Here is a 22,354-nt window from a genome sequence, read left to right as displayed (position 1 = left end):
TGCCACTACTTAAGTTTCAACCCTTTTATATGTAATCTGCTCGGTTTTTATATCTACTGGACGTATCGCACCCAGTGTTCTGCTTATGTGCTGCGTGATTCATACGGTGGTAATACCCATCATAATTCATAAATGGTTCAAATATATCGAAATTACAGTTTTTTTCCAGATGATAGGACGCAAACAGATGCATATATTGCCGTATGATTAATACTTGAAACATTTTTTTGCCATGATACAGATGTAACTACAATTTATTTCGATGGAGAGATGTAGTTCCTTCAACAGCATTCAATATCCCATCAAGAAAGAATATTGTGGCACTGCACTCATCTAACACAATATTCTATGTGGGATACGCAAATTAAGTCCTAATGTGTTCGTTGTTACGTCACAAGATGTAACTTCTGCGTAACTAAATGTTAATTATTTCAGTTTGCATTGAAATCTTTTGTTTATTTGCAACATTCAGAAAAATTGCGGCCACATGTAATGGTATCAGCTTGCAACAAGTCTCTCCAGCAACAGTATTTCAGTGGTTTTCATATGGAGGCGTCTAATACTTCAGTTTCCTTTATTCTGTGATGCCAAGTACTAGGCATAATTGCCTCAGCAACTTCATGATTTCTTACAGCAGCGTACCATTTTCTCAGTGAAAAAGAAGATGGAAACAGCAACGCAAATAAGACCACAGCAGCAAATACACACAGGCCGAACAATGAAAATCTACTAAGCACTCAGGGGAGAGATTCCGCTACTTCGACATTCTACGTGAGTGTTGAGTGCTCCGCGCGTTAACGTGTCTGGAGCACACAGAGTCTCGAGCGGCTCGCCGTGTTACTCAGAAGAACAAAAGCCGTGGCGAGGGGCGCCCAGTTACACCTCTACAGCCCCTGGCGGAAGGGCCAAAGGGGAGTGAAAATACGGCCAGAGCACCTTAGCACAGAAGCAGCGGCGCGCTTTAACACAGCCAGAGCAGTAAAATGGTTAATTCTATTCTTTCTCAATATGATTTGCTAGTCTAGATCTGTATTGTGATCCGTTATCAGCAAATGGCCTACTACTTTGTGGAACGCTTCATAAAAGCAGCTGAGACTGTTCTTACGGCTGCTTTCAGCAGTGCAACAAAACTCACACACACTCTGAGACACACACAAAAAATGAAAAACGATGTACCTTGAAGGAATCATCCAAATGAGACAGAGTCAGTAGATGTCATGTACGTGTACCGAGAAACAAATTATTACAATTTCAGAAATTGTGGATTATTTATTCAAGAGAAAGAACTTCAAAAACTGAGCAAGTCAATAACGCACTGATCAACCTCTAGCCCTTATGAAAGCTTGGAATCGATTGATAGAGTTGTTGGATGTCCTGCTGACGGATATCGTCTCAAATTCTGTCCTACTGGCACTTTATATCGTCAAAATAACAAGGTGGTTGGAGAATCCTGCCCATAATATTGTAAATATTTTCAACTTGTGAGAGACCCAGTGCCTTGCTGGCCGAGATAGGATTTGGCAAGGACGAAGACAAGCATTAGACAAACTTGCCGTCTGCGGCGGCGTTGTCTTGACCGGGATGGATTGCCATGAAAGGCAACAAAACGGGGCGAAGAATGTATTCATGCATGCTGTAAGGATGCTGTTGTCAAATGAAATCGCATCGTACACCATCACTCCAGGTTGTCGAGCCGTTTGGAGGGTGACAGTTCGGTTCCTATCTACTCTCTGGGGAGTCTCCAGACACATATTCGCTGGTTACAGGAGCTGAATGTGAAGCGAGACTGTTATGTGAAGACAATTCTATTCACCTCAATGAGATGCCTGGCCGAATATGCCCAACACCACTGCATACAGGTTTGTTGTTATACTCATCTCAATGGTAGCCGGCTCAAGGGTCGCCCTGAACCGATTCCCCTTTCTGCAATCCGCGTATTAACAATCCCAGTGGTAAATACAGCACCAGTTTCCTGTTGGCTTGATGATAATGATGAATCTGGGACTCTGAGTGCCTCTCTGAGGCTTGTTAGGTCCTCTTGTTCTATGGTCTTCCTAAGTCGACCGTTTTCTTCTTGTCACTGTGTTCAGTCATGGTTCATACATTCATGCCAGCATCAACGAACGGTGCCATTGGCTCATTCAAATGGTGATGAATTTGCCGAATACTCCAAACGTCTCTTTTGAGCCAGCTACACAGACACTCTCAAATGCTGACATCTGCGTATATTGTTAATGTGCCTGTCTGTGATGCGTAGTTACTCTCCAATTGAGTAGAAGGAATGAAATTTACAAACATTTTACGTCCTGGTATTGACATGTCCCCTGTTTACCATCCTTGCCAGATGCGGGGTGAAATTTCATTGTCACACATTCATCCACTGGACACCAAAGTTCACAATTTTGCTTTTCCCTTCGATACCTGTATGAATATCAGTTTATGACCAATTTGCTCCTTCACGGTGCGCAGGTTTTTTGTCTTAGAGTGGCCTTCGAGACTAAATCTACAATCACAAGCAAGTATCGATAACAATTCATCGTCCCAGGAAGGGGTCGAGACAAGTCATTGACTGCAAATTATTTGAAGTGAGCTGGAACAATTGTGTCTTACATGTGATGGTGGGGAATTTAGCCTTCTAACAAGCTTTGCACGTACGAAGCATTTGCTTCACTAGCCACACTATCCCAAGGATTGCTACTATTTTTAGTTTGGAGGAGGAGGAGGAGATTGGTGTTTAGCGTCCCGTCGACAACGAGGTCATTAGAGACGGAGCGCAAGCTCGGGTGAGGGAAGGATGGGGAAGGAAATCGGCCGTGCCCTTTCAAAGGAACCATCCCGGCATTTGCCTGAAGCGGTTTAGGGAAATCACGGAAAACCTAAATCAGGATGGCCGGAGATGGGATTGAACCGTCGTCCTCCCGAATTCGAGTCCAGTGTGCTAACCACTGCGCCACCTCGCTCGGTGTGAGTTTGGACGCAGTTATGAATACCATAGTGAAAACCAGTTGTTGACACATGAAATAGACTTAACTTTGCTACTTAACATCAACGCTCTTACCATGTACAGCTCTCCTAACTCTAATCTTTTGTAAAGGCAATGTTGTCGACTTAAATTCTGCTCTACAACAAATTGAAGCATCCTTACTTACCACTTACGCCTGCCTTCCGGAGTCCTAAACAAAAGGAACAATTAAATTTTTAAGAATTTCGCGAATTGTTGGGTGCCTGAAAGATTCAAACCATTCGTTTTCTTCAAGCAATACCTCACTATTATTCCCATAATTTATATACAACAACAATCTTCCATCTACACTCAGGCTCTGAAGTCTCTTCGGTTAGTGATTTCGTGTTCCCCGTTTCCTCTTGAATTTTAGCAATGTGATGTGGATCAGCTGGTCACACCACAACAATAAATGATGGGGAATAGTTTTCGGTCCGTGATGCGTTGCCATAAAAACTTCGACTACAATTGTTAGAAGCATGCTGTCCCCTGATTACGTGTCCTCTGCTCCCATGCCAGTCCTTAAACGTTCGATTTGATACAAACTTTGTCTCCAACCTCTTCAGTCTCACCGCCCTCTGCACAAACGCTCATTCCCTATTCTTCCTTGGGTTTATTCCTTTAGTCCTGAGTCACCACTGAGTTATTGTATTTTAAAAGATGAAAACACACGATATCGTGGATCTTCGTACCTGCTACAACTATTTCCCTCTGCAACTGATCTGATTACGAAGATCCTAATTAATTCTGTAAGCTCATCAGATGCATCTAAATATTAAGTCTCTTTCATCATGCCCCAGTAAAATTCCACAGAATCCCGATCTGTGCTCCCATTATAGCTCTCTTTCATCAGTATACTGAGCTTAATTATACTATTTAAAAACAGTCGTAGGTTGCAGGATGTTCTTTATCAACTTAAGAACGACGCGTTTTGCCCGGGCAGCGCATAATCAGCTTATCTAAACATATATGGGGACCACGATATTACGATGAATCCGGCGTGGTTCTATTCTGAACTACTATAAAAGCAAAATAAGCTTCAAAACTGGCAGAATAAAGTTATATAGAGTTGCGTACCATAACTGTCGTCAAGAGATCATAAATTTTCTGCGAAATAGCATCCGTCACAAATGCAGCTTTGTGTCACTAATAATTTCTCAAATCTCACATTCATCGCAAGCCTTCTACAAGCGACTCAGTGATACGTGGTGAGCTTTATAAGCCCGTAAGTACAAGATGGGATACTTTAGACCAATGAAAAAGCGTATCACTGAAATTCCACTTAGCGCTAAATCTATATCAAAGAAGCTAGGAAAATGGAAATACGACACTTTGGGCAATGGCTACAGCCCCTCCAATATAGATAATTGGACATGCAAAAAACATCGCCACGTGAAAGACAAACCACCCTCGACCCCGCACCTCAGAATTACTGGTTTACTGAGTTTCCATTTTTTTGGTATGTGTCCTATGCCATAGCTAAACTATTTCGTGGTCAAGATATAGGCGTAGTAGTGTACCACCTCTATAAAATCCAGTAATAATACGTTCGCAATGAGCGTCCCCGGATAGATAAATATGCTGCCTATTGGCGTGTATATGCTCCAGTGCTGTGAATGCCGAGTAACTTACATGATGGGAAGGGCTTTCAAAATTATGTTTCACGAGCATTTACTCATTAACAAGAGTTAGGTTAAGCATGATTTCGTCTTCGCCGAGCACCTTAAATCCAGTGGCCACCAGCCATCTACACTCGGAAACTCAAGGGTTTTGCACCACGATCCCTAAGGTAAGAGGCTCAGTCTGCTGGAAGAGATCGAAATTGTTAAACATTCACACTCTAACAAGAATACGTTATTCAGTTATCAATTATCAACCATAAATCAGGCTTTCTATGATACCATGTTTCCCATTTTTTAATAGTTTATTAGATTCTAGCTCTCTATTACCGGGGCCTCGGTCATTTCTCATGTGTATGCAGTTGTATTTTATCTTTACGGCATTGTTACCTCGTACCCGTAGATTTGGAGTCCAAACTTTCTCATAAAAGAAAAATCATCTCCAATTTATATAATTATTTTGTAAATGAATCCAGGAATAAATTTAATAATTAGCGAAGGTCGTGCAAATAACAATATGAATTTTAAGTACGCCAGATATTTCGTAATTGTAAATATTTCTAAAAGAAGAATAATTTTAGCTATACAGAAAGAGCTAGTAAATTTCCATTGTAATAACTTAATTTATTTAAAACATATTTTAGCCTGAAACACAACACATCGTACACAAAGGCATACGAAATTCCTTCACTGAAACAGCAGAGATAATGTTCACATACACGGCATTCGGAAATATCCCTGCTATCTGGTATTTGTATAAAGAAAGGTTATGTCAGAGGAGGGTGTCCCATTACAAACTGTCTTTCAGATCAAGCCAATCGAAGAAACTCGCTCCTCAGAACGAGCGCTCTTATATTCACATATCGTCGAATGTTACAGATGATACTTTTACTACAGTAACGAGGAAGTATCAGAACCTATTAGAAAACGCGAAGGCTAGTAAAAGAAATCTTTTGAAGTAGTGAAATGTCAGCCAGCAAAACATCAACCGACACATTAGAGCCCTACGATTCTACCCATTGCGCTGTACCAACCATGACTGTTATACAATCGTACTTTGCTTCTTACCGTCTCTAGAAAGCCTTAATCGTTGATATACTAACTCAAAGCTTTAATCGAAAAAATGTGTTATTAACTAACATTTAACCATAGGAAATTTTACCATCAATATTCCGTTTCTTGTGGATCCTCAGTTTGGCTTCGCTTTGCAACGGCGTACATTCATAATACGCAAGTTAAGTGTTCAAATGTGTGTGAACTTGTAAGGGATGAAACTGCTGAGGTATTCGGTCCCTATACTTGAACATTACTTAAACAAACTTAAACTAACTTAAGCTAAGAACAACACTCACACCCATGCCCGAGGGACGACTCGAACCTTCGGCGGAAGGTGCCGCACAAAACGTGACATTGCGCCTCAAATCACATGGCCACTCCGCCCGGTGATACACAAGTTACTTCTATTCTTTAACGTGCAATATGAAGCTTCCCTTCGTTTTATTACAACAAATCATACAATTAACAAGGGGTTTTCGAGAGATTCTCAGTTTCCTAATGCTTATGATCGGCATGTATACAAATCAACTTCAACTGAAAGCCACTATGGCGTCGCGCGATTCCGTACTGATGAGAAAATGGGTCAAATGGCTCTGCGCACTATGGGTCTTAACATCTTAGGGCATCAGTCCCAAAGAACTTAGAACTACTTAAACATAACTAACCTAAGGACATCACACACATCCATGCCCGAGGCAGGATTCGAACCTGCGACCGTAGCAGTTCCGCGGTTCCAGACTGAAGCGCCTAGAACCGCACGGCAACCGCGGCTGGCCTACTGAGGAGAGATCGAGTCCATGTGACGTAGGTGATGCTCCTCCATCCCACTGATTAACGTTCAAACTCGCTCTCGGAATATATGTCATGCTAGATATGCTCTGCACGTTCGGAAAGACTCCCTGATGTGCTTTTCCACTTTGTGAAGTCAAAAGCTCGGCGCGCCTAGCGCTCAACTTAGATTGCACGGTTCGTGTGCGGGCGCCGTAAGGCCAAGAAAGATTAAACAAATAAAATCAAATAATTGTACTCGTAAGAATACTGAAGTGTTGCCTACTGTTCACTCGATTATCAGTTTAAGCTGAAACAAATACAACAAAGAGCTTGCTTGCCCTATGTTGCAACGGTTTCAACCACATGGCTCACTGATGGACAGTGGCTAAGCCGCATACCAGAGAAAGAAAACGTTAAGGAATCTGCAAAAGTCAACAAAAATGAATAACTGAAAGCTCACTGCAATATAAATTCGTCAAGTGTTAAATGTGGCCGGCCAGAGTGGCCGAGTGGTTCTAGACGTTACAGTCTGGAACCGCGCGACCGCTACGGTCGCTGGTTCGAATCCTGCCTCGGGCATGGATGTGTGCTGTGGGGCGGTGGGTGGAATAATTGTTAATGTCCCTATTATTTATCTAATGCTGTTGTTTGCCGTTCTCAACACTGGCTCTCTAACTACAATATTGGCAACCAGAAAGTCATTAGCGAAACGTGAAGCCCGTAATTAGAATTCCTAGTGCCCACTTCATCTGAGAAATGCATTTATAGCTGCAGCTTATAGCCCTGAGGAATTAGGAGATTGTCTGGGATTCATAATCAAAAACCATTCTCTCTAAAATGTTCACTATATTCTGAAAGTCACAGACCAAAAAGAATCCACACAATCCAACTACCAGAGCGGTTCAGAGTCTAATGCGCTGATGCTACTACAACTGTTCAAATTAAATGTTTAAGTGTATGCTCGCCATAATTTGATGATAATGTTCACCAAACGCCACGCTAATAATGGTAGACCCTGAATAACTTATTACTGCATCGGAGGCTGTTTATATAATCGATACCGACGTGACGCGACTCCTGGCACAGGTGGTGCGCTAATCAGCGTTTGGAGAGAACTGGAGCCTTTTCTCTTGCGCAGCGTTCTTACATATAAAGCCGCGGTGCAGACGGCTAAGGGAACGCCTGATCAAATCTGCTCTCCCGACTAGCCGCTGGGATAGTAATGCACCACTGTAAGTTATCGAATAAATCATTGCTTCCTTTGCTGATGGCCGATGAAGCCCTCAATTTAAATGTGCATTCAGCACACAGGTAAGTAATCATAATAAAAGTCTGACGTGGCTAAGTTAAATATTTTGGGCGAGATAATTAATTTAATTACACTACACGCAGTAGACGAGCTCTCAACTTGCCCTTTGGAGATACGCTATCGCTATAGTTTTATAGTTATTCAGTTGAAACTTCTCACATCTTTATGATTATAACGGATCTCCATTCTACTTAAATTTAAACTTCCTGGATTTATTTATTCGCCTACTTAATCTATCTTTCTTCCTTAATTTTTAAGACAAAAACCAGAAAATCCTGAATTTCAACTAAAATTTTAATTTGTGAGATGCAGAATACTGTTTCAACTAAATTATTATGCAAAAGAAATCTAAATATAAATTTTTATGTTTCTAGCTCTTTTCTGTTGCGCCAATGATTTTTACAGAAAAACGTCCAAATTTCGAAAATGGTTAGAGTTATAGAACTGATATTCAACACATATTGATTTAGTATTACTCCTGACATGCTAGAAACGTCTCAGTTAATTTACTTGATTTTTAAAGTATTGCGCAACTCATAAGACGTCAGAGCTAGTTACAGCGGACTGGCTGTCTCACAATGGAAAGAGTGATGTGAAATTATTACGGCGTGAGTAGGCTGCTTCCCTACAGTGTGATGTCCTTAGGTTAGTTAGGTTTAATTAGTTCTAAGTTCTAGAGGACTGTTGACGTCAGAAGTAAAGTCCCATAGTGCTCAGAGCCATTTGAACCATTTCTTAAATGTGGTGAGGGCACGACTTGATCAACTCCGTTCCGGTGGATTCAATTGAGCACAATGTGCTCGCTAGAAACCAAGTACAAACCACTGAATGTATTTAAGAAAAGGTGCTCCAACATAACCCTAACAATAACGGATTAATCATTTTACTTACTTACCTCATCTGTGCATCCTCCAAACCAGCCGTAAACAGATTGTCCAAAATGGCAGAGCCACCTAACGATCACCTTTAGCGTCCTTGAGGGAAGGGAAGGTGTCTATACCAACCCCAAAGACTCCGTCACTGCAGGTGCATCTTTTAACGTTCACCCCAAGTATAATTTGGCGGCAGACCTCAAGTGAAACATGTACCTCACCCTACAGCTGCTCCTCTCGTGAAACCACAACCCAATCACTCACTCACTACATAACTGACAGCAACATATTAGGGACAGGAAAATGAATATGAATCATAAAGCCAACAAAGTCGTGTCCATCGCTTCGCAGACTAACTCGAGATCTAAACCGGTGACTATCTTGACCCATGTGCGATTGATACAAACGAACACAGAGTACCTCGAGTGGGGCTGTGTTAAAAGTACCGTCTCAATATACCAAAGAATCTGTTTCACTGATACGAAACCAGTGGAACGATAGGGATGAATCCAGTGAATCCAGTAAGGATGGAGAGACAGCAAATAATGTCAGCGATAGACGGATCACAAATTATGAAACTGCACTGTAATGAATGTATTATTAACACGAAAATTCGTGTCTCACCTCAAGTGGAATACGTAATTCCTGTTTTTGACGACCTCTTGCCTTAGCTGTTAGGCTATATGAGGAACGTCCAGGCCTGGTTCTTTCACTAATATTTTTATCAGAAATTCTCCATGGGTTACGCAGTAACAGCGCCTGAGGAGGCGCGGATATGGTAGTAGGAAGCTGTTTAGTCTAGATGAAAGTACGTCTTTCAATTGATATGATGTTATCGTTACTTTGGTGGTTCAGCATTTCGGACAAGCTTTCACGGATTCCACTCCATGCCTTTCATTGAAAACAAGGCACCGTTCGATTCAAATCGTTTAAGTGAATCTATTTTATTCGTTCCAGTCCCGTGGGTTATGAAGCACCAGAAATTAATTTTCATTTTCTACAGCGTCCCATAATGTTTGTCACATACTATTCCAATTTACTAGTGCCTCCGTCATTTCCACTATTATTGAGGACAAATAACTGATATGGATAATGACGATGTTGAATATTGAATTAGTATAATAATATATGTGTCTTTTGTCATTTACGTGAGATTCTCATCATACCACTAACGTAACGTAAGTTTGTCTTTTAGATATTTCTTTCTTCAACAACCTGGTGTAAAGCAGATGTGTTCCGTTTCCACTATGAAACAATTTATCTATAATATAAATATTATTCTGTTGTTGTAGCTTTGAAGGACATTAAACTGTACAGCGCACGCCAGACATGTGCGCAGGACTTCTCATTCGTGCATCAACACTCCTATATTGAAAATCCATTTTGATATTTTCTCTGTGTTTTACCATTCTCAAGTGATTCATTTGCGAACTCTGAGTTCCGCTCAGAAGACAGATTATTATCAGAGTATTTCTCTGTTTAATGTTTCTCTATTTATTAATATTTAATTTTCCCACAAGATTACGATCCACGAATGCGGGACGCAGTACAAACAATTTCTTAACGAATATTTCGTGTAACAGTTATACCGTTGAAAACACCATGGCTCGGGCGTAATATAAAAATTTCCTTCTGCGTGAGAGCTTTAGCAAGAAAGTACTTCTATCCACCAGTTTTGTACATCCCACTGGCGTTCCACGTAATAGAGTTTAAATTTGTTTTTCTCAAACCAATCTCGCTATACATTGGGTACTACTTCCTCAACTTCATTTTTGCCTCGGAAGGTTAATAAATTGCTTTTATAGCCAATTCTGCTCTACTGCGAGTACAGGGATATGAATCGAACGTCGTGGTAAGTGTCACTAAGTTAATTAGTCACATTTACTTATGCTCTAACTTGGTCTCCGAGTGAAACACACAAGTGTTTCTTTCATGTGAAACGCAATCTGTTGAATAGTGTTTACTGCATACTTTGAATACACGCTTCAGGGTTTATTCTTGCCGAACAGGTGAAGATTCGACGCTCCCCGGCGCATTTTAGCGAATATACTCGTATACTCGGATTTTAATAGCGATGATAATGGCATTATCGTCCTTTATAAACCGGAGCAATTTTTAGCCTAGGCCACGTCTAAAGGAAATAAAAATGCCAGTAGATATTTGCTAAAACGCCCTGAGGAACGACTAATCTTCAAAAATGGTTCAAATGGTTCTGAGCACTATGGGACTCAACTGCTGTGGTCATAAGTCCCCTAGAACTTAGAACTAATTAAACCTAACTAACCTAAGGACATCACACACATCCATGCCCGAGGCAGGATTCGAACCTGCGACCGTAGCAGCCCCGCGGTTCCGGACAGCGCGCCTAGAACCACTATACCACCGCGGCCGGCGACTAATCTTCGCCTGTGTGAATATTTGTGAGGCATTGTGAGGAGTTTGACTGTGATCGTCGATCACTTCGAATGAGGGTGTTCGCACGTTGAAACGTCCCCTTTGAACAATTATACAAGACTGTGCTTAACCTGACACACAATATTTTTAGCGCAACGCAATCTGACTTTCAGAAATCCCTACAAAATAATGGCCCTGACTAACTTTAACCTATGCATTTCATGAATCACTTACCTCACAAAAATCTTGGTTACTCGAACTACTGCAATATAGCGAGCGCCACTACTGCCAGCTAAATAAAAGATTCAAACTACGGAAGGCACTAACTACTGATAGGGATAGTTAGCAAATGACAGATATTAATAGAGAACACACAATGTATTTACCTTGATAGTCATAATATATATAGCAGTTCATGACAAATTACAAAACTCCGCCATCTCTCTCCCCGCATCCACCACTGCTGGCGGCTCACCTCCAACTGTGCAACGCTACGCACTGTTCACATCCAGCTGCCGCTGCCCAACACTACAATGGCAGACAACAATGCAAACTAGACACAGACTGCACACAGCACAGCCAGTGATTTTTATACGGAGGTGGCGTTACCAATAGAAAAACCTAAACAGCCTACTTACATAGCCCCCATGCTCCCCACAAAAATTTTACAAATTGTGTTGGGCAGTGGCCAACAATGATTTGATAAAATTTTTCATAATTACAATAACAAAGATATCAAATGCACACACTTATTGATACAATGTTGGTCAAAAGCTAAAATTTTGTCAGAGTCCATAAAGACAGTCCTAATCGTACATCACAGTAAAATAGCAGTGTTTTTCTCAAAGTCTGAGCAGTAAAAGAAAATGCACACGGAAGTAATGGATTTCCATGCAGTCTTGAAGTAGTAGCGTTGTCCTTCCAACGGAAAGACAGTGCTGGCTCTTGACATGCTGACAGGTAATGGGCCACAACATAGCAAACCCACAGCTGAGTCAGTCGAAGTTTTGAAGAATATTGGTAGGTAGTTCATCACAGAGCTGACCCTCTGTGGTCCTGGTAGAGATTATGATATTGGTGGGCCACCAGAGGTGCAGACCCACTGCGGTCCTTGTAGAAATGGCCAGCAGCCATCTGTTGCGACTGTGCAGGTGCACAATCACCATCGAAGAGTCTTGCAGAGAATATAGCAAGTCCATAAACCACCACTTGTGCACGCGCAGAAAATTTTTTTAAAAATGTCCTTAGAACCAGCAATGCTGTTATCCAGTCCCTTGCTGAATTATTAACACATGTGAAAACACTAACAGTCCCTACTTCTCACATATTGTCCATATACTATGACCAACAGAAATGTGTGCAGTGAAATGTAACTTACAAGGTACTTAATTTGATGAACTGGTGTCAATTACAATTTTATAACATGAGAATACAATTACAAAGGTACAAAATACATCATTAAAGAACATAACAATACAGATAACATTTGTAGTAATAGGGGCTTTACAAAAGAATCAAAATAACATATACATCAGTGTTACAGGAATTATGACATGAATACATACATAAAAGATCAGAATAATTATTGAAACATCGACTTCACACATGAGCATTAAAACAAAATAGAACAAGTAATGTCTAAACATCTTTACAAAGTAAATGACATAGTATTAGAAAAATTCTACAACATAAATCTTATTAGCTAAACACTCAAAGACAGGAAGAAGACAAATACACAATGGTATATACACACATAGCAAAATAATACAAAAGGAAAGGACAGGGTTTGTTTTACTGCAGTATTTTGCATGGAGATCTCCCTTGGTTCATCATTATTCCCAAAAGTCCTATCTATACCTGATTTCTGCACTTTTTTTTCGTATAACTTCTCAATGCATTTTTTTCCTATTGTCCATAGTCAGTTTCTTATGTAGTCTACCCCCTCTTAAACTAACTTAAATCTACTGAGCTCAGACGCTAAACTAAGGGACGAGGCAATGCAGCAGCACAAAACAATTAACACACACAGCAATGATCAAAAATACAAATGGCGAAGCAGCATAAATTACAGCTAATATAAGGCAATGAGCAGCAAACAAGAAAAATAAATCAGTAGTAAACTGGCTTAGCAGAGTAACACAAATTAAAATTCAGTAGCACTATGCCTGGCAAACAGCAGAAGCAAATGATATAACTAGTACCTAAACATGACAAAGCTCAAACAGAAAAAATAGTACACTAAAGACAACAATGCAGACAAGGGAAATGTATATTCACATCTTAATGTCTATGTAATTAAAGTGGTCACCACAAGAAGTTATTCTACCAAAAAGTTACCAAGTACTTGAAAAGAAAATTATGAATGCAGTTCCTGTGAAGGTAAATGTCTTTTTGTGCTCCCTCATTTTTTTGAAAAAAATTATTATTTACTCGATCTGTAGACAGAAAATATTTATATTAGTATATCTATAAAATTTTATTTTAACCAATGCTACAGTGCAGCTAGAAACTAGATATCAAATGAAATAAGCAACTATGTACAAAGTAAAGCATAAGAACATCATTCAGTAGTCATTAGGCATTTCATAAGTTAGTAGAAAAATCTCTCCACTAGAGAGACAGTAGTCATAATCAGGTGTATAGACATAAAAATATTTCTTGTCATTTCATTAGGCATTTCAGTAAATCATAAATTAAGAGCTCCACAGTGTAATCATATGTTATCATTTTCGACCGTGTCGTTTTTCCGATGCTTTCTACAAAGGAATGTCAATAGCGAGGATAATGGCCTCCCTTTTTTTTCCACCTGTGCCTCTGGAAGGCACACGCTAATGGCTTTTTTCAAGGCGACTGTCGCCCAGCTGGGTGCCCACGACGCATTAGGAGCAGGTGGTCACATAAGTTTCTTACCGAAATATTTACGACACCAGTTTGGATTACAGTGACAGTCTCATATAAAAAAATTTCACCGGTCGAGAATTTGCGTTGCAAATGTGTAGAAACAAAATCCTGTAAATATAACAGCGTCCAAATAATTTTCGCCACCATTGTAATACATTCACGCATATACACACATTTCATAACTCATAAAGTACGATTCTTGGTTTCCAACACCCTATTTCACAAACCAGAGTCCCTAACCACTACTCATTATTCATTACCTTATTACACATATACATATTCGTCGACACTTCTTCAATATGTCATCATAACAGATACGTAGCATAATCAAATTCCTCATATAGCATCAGCTTACTAATCATAAACATACCGCAACAGCATAATACACATAGTCATCATGATAATAACATCATAACACCTCAGTCAACTCTCAAAATCGGTGTAGCTTCCTCCACTAATTTCAAAACCTAAAAAAATTCTCTGCTCATGTCAAAAGTATCATCTGCCTCAAACGTACTTTAAAAATCGTAATCTCATACCAAATACATCATTCAAAGCTCTCATAGTATCACAATGGTTCCGAAAAAATATGAACAGTTCACAAAGTACAGACAAAATACAATTTCGTAAGTGTGAAGTTATCCAACTGTGTAATTACGTAAACATCTGTCACTGATGTAGTAAAAAAAGTTTCTTTCTCTGTTAAATGATCAGATAGCTGTGTAATTCTGTGTTAGAGAAATATGGTACCGATGTGTAAAGTTGTATAAGCAAATACCATATTAGCTAGGGCTCCTTGTGCTTGCCAAACACATGGTACACAAAGTGAGCGTGTACCCCCCTGAGGATTAATGTAATTATACCCTCAGGTGTTACAGATTACAACAATGGAATGAAATGTATCATGGAAAACTTTCTTTGTAATTCAAAAATCTTGAAAAATAAATGGCTTAAGAACAAAATTAATATCTCAAATGCGTGTCCTGTAGCGCTAAATGTGCGTCTTGCAGTAAGATAATTCTGTGGAAGTGTCGTAGTTATCGTCCTCTGAAAGCTAAGTTCTGCAGAAATCAATGTACGTACCTCATGATAAACGAAAGTGAAATGCTTTGCGTATAGATATCTTAGTTATTACGCTTATTGCCGTGATGAGGAAAGTGCTGTGCTGTAACGTATTGTTGTCCTACGGAAAAGGCTGTCTCCTTGTAGCTATAGCACAAAAGTTATTACTAAAACATGTTTTACTTTCCAGAGTAATGCAGAAAATCTGTCCAGATATAAAACAGGAACACTGCAAAAGCAACATTGTAAATTGTCACTCATTAGTAGTGTCGTGATAAAATCGTGTAGCTGTCACATAAACTAACCACTGTGTCATCTGGTATCTCACTGAAAGTACTTTTAATCCAGAATGTATTTTCAAGTAAACCAAAATGTTGCATTAAAATCTCATTAGCAGTACTGGTAAATGTTCTAAGTATGTAAGCCTTGTAGTCGTTACATAATCATGCAACTAACAAGCAAGAATGCACACACACAATAACACTGGGTCGTCTCTTCACAATAACAATGCATTTGTAATTTCTGTTTAAAAATGTTCCCTAGGTTCTTGATTGGATATTTAACTTCAAACATTGTTGCATGGTGACAGATTCTAAGTCTGACAATGCATACTAGAAATGTGAAGTTAAGAGTTTTATGGCAAAGACAAAGTTAAAAAGCAGATTATCTTTCAATAAACGGTTTTACATGTGAAATGTGGTGTAAACCTTTATTCTTCCGAGTACGCAGAGTTTCAACATCAACGCAATTATCATGTGGTATACGTCGGATTCTGTAAGGTCCATTGTAAACTAGAAAGAATTTGTGACACAAGTGTTTCTTCTTATGTGACAATGAATGAGCTTTAATGAGAACTTTCTGACCACTATACAATTTCTTTGCATCTGCTTTACAGTGTAGTTTTCTCCTTTTGTCTACTGCAGATTTTATATTTTTAAGAGCCAAATCGATTATGTCTTTGTGTCGAAGTTTACGTGTATTCGGGAAAGGTACAAGCTCTCTGATTCTGTTCGGTGGTTCTTCATTCTTCAGTACAAGAATAGGTGGTAAAGCAGTGGAATCATGAGGCATTTCATTCAGCACATTTTGAAATAATTGTAAATATCTGTCCCAATGCTGATGCTTTCTGTGACAATAAAGTCTGCAAAGCTTATTGATATCTTTCTTAATCCTTTCAGACGGGTTGCAATGTGGTGAGTACAATGAAATAAAAACAGGTTTGATTTTATGATTCCGAAGCGTGCGTGACCAAACAGCAGATCTGAATTGCGGTCCGTTATCTGAAATGACTTTACTAACGTGTCCAACTTCACGTAAGAAATGTTTAACAAAGGCGTTGGATACAGACCGTCCAGTGGCTTTACGTAATGGAGTGAAAGAAACAAATTTTGAAGTAAGTTCAACAGCGACTAGAACGTACGAAAATCCATTCGATGTTCTGACAAGGGGTACCAATAGATCAACTGCAGCAAATTCTTTTAATTTAGAAGGAATGATAGGAAACAACGGAGCACGATGTGAGATAGTAGATGGTTTAGCCTTTTGACAAAGTTTACAAATAGACAGGACTCTTCGAATTCTCTTTTCCATATTGTTAAAATAACAAGTCGTTCGAAGAATATGATAACATTTTCATGGACCAAAATGTGCGTAGCTGAAATGAATGTACCAGATGAGCTTATTAACAAAATCGTCTGGAATGCAAAGTACCCATAGCTTGTCATCAACAGTGCAGCGTTTGAAGAGTATGTTGTTTCTTACCAGGTAATAATGACGAATCTGTGTGTGTGTCTTTTCATGCCATTTGCTTTTGATGTCTTTCCAAATCGGATCTTTATCTTGTTCATGAGCAACGTGCTTTAAAGATGTGGTGATGAAGTTTTCAAAGGCGACTTTCTGAATGTAAAGAATACTGAAATTTTTCTCGAGGTTGCCTACTGTGTTACTTTTCTCAAGCCCAGCCGGTGCGCGTGACAGTGCGTCCGCAACAATGTTCTCCTTCCCGGGAATGTAGACTATTGTGAAGCGGAATTCTTGCAGAAACAATGCCCAACGTTTTAACCTGTCATGATTTAATTTTGATGACATAAGAAATTGTAATGCACGATGATCACTGAATACTTTTACGTGCTTACCAGAAAGAAAGAAACGGAATTTGTTAAATGCCCAAACGATAGCTAAAGCTTCTAATTCAGTAACAGAGTAATTTTTTTCAGATTTTGTTAGCACTCGGCTAGCAAAAGCAATGGTTTTCTGAACAGTAGTGTCATTTTCTGTGGCTTCTTGAAATAAATGGGCACCAAGACCGACTTTAGAAGAATCCGTGCTAAGGCAGAAATCTTGTGACAGATCTGGATGAGCTAGTATTGGCGCGTTAAGTAACGCTTCTTTCAAAGAATTGAATTCCAACTGTGATTGTTCGTCCCAGTTCCAAATAGTATTTTTTCCAGTGAGAGAACAAAGTTTTGGTGTAACAAGAATTTGCATATTCTGAAAACGACGGTAAAAATTTACGAGACCTGGAAAACTGCGGACTTGTTTTTTTGTGGATGGAACTGGAATGGCTCTGATTGCTTCTAACTTTTCAGGATCCAGCTGAATGCCTTCAGAAGAAATGATATGTTCCAAAAACCTCACCTTTGACCTACCGAATTCAGACTTTTCCAAGTTAACTGCAATTCCAGATTCTGCAAAAATACGTAACAAACTGTTGAGGATGCGATTATGTTGTTCCCATGAAGCTTCTGCTATTAGAATATCGTCCACATATAAGGTGATGCGACGTTTTAAGAACTCAGGAATATATAATTTAGCCCGCGAATGAATGCTGCCGAAGAAATGTTCAAACCAAAAGGAAGTTTCCGAAACTGATAACAAACGCCGAAACAAAGGAGAGCTGTGTATTTTCTACATTCTGGATGAAGTTTGATCTGATAAAAGCTGGATCTGAGATCAATGGAAGACAACACTTTTACACCATTAAAATTTTGAAGAAGTTCTTCCAACGTTTGCGGCCTGTCTGTTTCAGGAATAATGATAGTGTTGATTTGTCTCGAATCTAAGACAAGCCTGATCGATCCATTTTTCTTCTCAACAACATGTAATGGATTGTTGTATGAGCTTACTGCAGGCTCAATAATGCCATCGTCAAGCATAGATTGTATTTCTGTTCTAACACGGTCCCTATAATGTGCCGGAATTACGTATGGTCTAACACAAAATTTAGTATGCTCACGAACACGAAATTGGTATTGAAATCCCTTGATTGTTCCTGTTTTATGAGTAAAAACTGTGGAATGTGCTTGTAAAATCTCAAAAAGGTCCTGCCTATCAGTGTCATTACAATTCTCAATTGTTTGAATTTTATTCTGAATTAACTCATTAATTTCAAATATGCCATCGATATCATCCCTGTCAGTACTTGCAGAGTGATTGTTAGTGTCTAGTTCCGTTGAAAATTCCGAACTGTTGTCTAATAGAAGGTATAGCCGATTAATTTCTTCGTCATGGTTTGAGAGCCAATCTTCAAATTTCAAAGCTATTGACTTACCTTCCTTCTCTAAACTTATTTCAGCATCGTGAAAGTTTAAGATTGCTTTGTTTTCATTCAAAAAGTCTACTCCCAATATAATTTCCGTCGACAATAATGGAACAATAAGGAAGTTCATAGAGAAGCTGTGGCTTTGGCAAAGGAATTCTAAATTGGTTTGTTGGCGTACATCTACACTTTTTCCAAAGATTGCAGCTTGTAATTTAATCTTACGTAACGGAAGTGTGGGGCAATCTTTCGATTTGTTGCAGTTGCTAAAAGCTGTTACACTAATTACAGAAATGGGACTGCCTGAGTCAAGTACTGCCGTAAATTTTACGTCATTTACAGTAATGTGAATCACAGGATATGCAATGTTGTTATGTTTTATGTCGTGTTCCTGGAGTAAGATGTCCCTAATGTCTTCCATTTTTACGTAATTACTAGCTACGGCAGCTGCGTCGTTAGTTTCATACGTACGTTTTGTGGCTGCCAGCGGTATGAGTCATTGCCTATTGTCTCTTTGTTGGAGCGCGTCGTTATTGGGGTTTGGAGACCTAACTTCTACAAATGAAATTTGTCGAGAGGGCCCTGCTCTGTTTGAATCACGCGAGTTCTGATGCAATTCAGGTCTGTCGTCATGTCGGTAGTTCCTGTAGTTTCTTTCTTCTCGGTTAAGTGGTGGAGAATATCTCCCTGAATTATCACTGCACGGTGGACCGTTGCGTCTAAAGTTATTCTGTCTCCCGTAATAATTATTGTTTTGGTTCCCATATTTCCTGTTTCTCTGATTGTCTCTGTGATAGTCATTACCGCGGAGAGGTGATCTTTCCCTGTAATTATTACTACTCTGCCAACGATTGTCATACGGATGGTGTCTGTTTTGGTCACGATTTGTGTGCTGAGAATAGCCTTGCCGCGTCCAGTTATCGTTTCTGTCGCCACGGAATTGTGACGGATGTGACCTGTAGTGATTGTTTTCCTGTTTTCGCATCCTGCGACTGTCTGTGTCAATTTCTAATTCTTGTAAGAGACCCTGAAAAGCTTCAATGTCGTCTCTGCAACGTCCTGCAAAAATAATATGTCGTAAATGCTCAGGCAATTTGATTAAGCAAATGCGGATGAGTTCTGAGGGGCTGTATGGGTTTGACAGGTACTGATTCTTGTGCAACATATCTTCAAAATATTTCACAAGACTGGAAAATTCAGATTGTTCGAAATGTTTCATCATTATGATGCCATGTTTTACTCGGTCTTGTGTGGCTTGAGACCAATATACTGAGAGGAAGGCATGATAAAATTCTCCTTCACTATGACAATCGTGAATGACCGATGGCATTCTTACAGCTGGTTCATTCTCTAAGTAGCCACACATAAATTCTAATCTGTGTTCTAACGACCAGTTAGAAGGAAAACAATGAGAGAATTGATGGAGCCATGCTTGTGGATGAATGTCGTTGCCAGAATTCTTAAATGTTTTGAATTTACGTGTAGTAATGAATAGGTTATACTCAAAATCATCATGTCGGCGAGTCGCATATCGGTCATTGTTAGGTCGTGTCGGCCGTTCCATCTCAAAATTCGGTGCACATTGCCAATTTCTTTCATAACTTCCGAAATGCCCTGTGTTATTATTTTGTGGCTGTTCCGTATTTCTATGTCCCTCTTCCCGTATTGGGGCGCGAGTGTCCACTGAAATACGTAATTCTTGTATTACCTGTGTCAGCTGATCTTGTACTTCCCGGATTTCTCTTTTGTACTGTGTATTGATTTGATTTTGATTCTGTTTGAATTTTCTAATTTGTTCATACTCTTCTGTGTCAGTGAAGGCTACAGGTCTTGTGTCATTCAGATCATCATCTACCTTTGTAGATAAGTTAGTGACCTGATCCGAAAGTTCGGCTACTTTCTCCGATAGTGAACACATTTCCTCAGTGTGTCTATTTGTGTTGAAATCGAATCTACTGTGTCCTTTAAGTTTTCCTGAGTTTTTGCAAGTTGCGTAACCGAATCGGTAGATGCAACTGAGTCAATTTTAGCCCACAAGGTCTCATGATTTTCATGAACAATGGTTTGCAGTTCTTTTATGGCTGCTTCGTGATTCGGTAATGCATTTTCATGCCGCGAAAAAATAGGTTGAAAATGCTCACAAATTTGTCTTTTTACGTCATTACAGACTTTTTGACATTTCGATTCAATGTTATGTAACTCAGTAGTTAAATCTTCACGTGTTTGTTCAAGTGGGGTGTCTACTTTTGAAGATTTTGTTCCATTGTGTCTAACTTTTTAAGATTTTGTTCCACTGTGTCTAACTTTTTAAGATTTTGTTCCACTGTGTCTAACTTTTTAAGATTTTGTCCCATTTGTCTCTGATTTTGTTCCACTTGTTGCATTAGCTGCGATAATAATGTATTAGTGTCTGGAATCTGTTTCTCTACGCTTTTCAGCAGTGCATTTGCACCGGCAACATTCACATTTTGACAAGCAGAAAATGTGTCTTGACTTATTTGAGAAAACGGTGATGACCCAAAACCTGAATCTACAGTATTTGCGAAATTGTGTCCTGTCATTTCGGATACCTGAGGCGAGCTGTTGCCGACCGATCGATCGATAATGCTTCCCTGTTCACTACCTGTTTCACTGTCTACACCATTGTTTGCAGCCCGCTCCATTTCCCTATGCACAATTACCAAATTACTACTTTGAACATCAGTTAATTCATTACTCGGTGGCGCTAACACACTGCTTTCGTCTTCACTGTCATTTCTCAGTTTACTTTGGAGCCTAGTATCACGTTTTTCACACGCCATAATTGTCACAATATTTCACACGATAACACGGAAAAGCACAATTTGAAGAGAAAAAATAAAATAACATAACAATCGATATAATGTCTACTTAATTGCAAGCGCAGCTGCGAAATACTTTGTGCAAATCTACATGCATGCCACACCTGTTTTACTGTACAACAATGAAAGACTGCAACTACAAAGGAGATTCTCTCTACAATTACGCGCTAGCAATAAACAAAATCTACACTAATTACACAAACTACAAGAAAAAATCAGAAGATTCCCGTGAGGTATCCTCGTCTAAGGGTCGACATATGAAACGTCCCCTAAGAACAATTTGTACAAGACTGTGCTTAACCTGACACACAATATTTTTAGCGCAACGTAATCTGACTTTCAGAAATCCCTACAAAATAATGGCCCTGACTAACATTAACCTATGCATTTCATGAATCACTTACCTCACAAAAATCTTGGGTACTCGAACTACTGCAATACAGCGAGCGCCACTACTGCCAGCTAAATAAAAGATTCAAACTACGGAAGGCACTAACTACTGATAGGGATAGTTAGCAAATGAAAGATATTAATAGAGAACAAACAATGTATTTACCTTGATAGTCATAATATATATAGCAGTTCATGACAAATTACAAAACTCCGCCATCTCTCGCCCCACATCCACCACTGCTGGCGGCTCACCTCCAACTGCGCAACGCTACGCGCTGTTCACATCCAGCTGCCGCTGCCCAACACTACAATGGCAGACAACAATGCAAACTTGACACAGACTGCACACAGCACAGCCAGTGATTTTTATACAGAGGTGGCGTTACCAATAGAAAAACCTAAACAGCCTACTTACAACGTTCCAACACTGTAGGAATGACAGCTGCGTGAGGCCCGCCATCACGCGGGAGATCGGACAGGTTCACGCGACCTTGTTGCGATGACGACGAACACGCCGCCCAACGACTCACCGTGCTTCTGTTTCCAAACGCTTCGTAGACATTCTGGTAGCGCCTGTGAGTCTCCGTCGTGCAACGTT

Source organism: Schistocerca piceifrons, chromosome 5, assembly GCF_021461385.2.
Source record: "Schistocerca piceifrons isolate TAMUIC-IGC-003096 chromosome 5, iqSchPice1.1, whole genome shotgun sequence".
NCBI classification, from domain to species: Eukaryota; Metazoa; Arthropoda; class Insecta; order Orthoptera; family Acrididae; genus Schistocerca; species Schistocerca piceifrons.
This window is presented reverse-complemented; position numbering follows the sequence as displayed.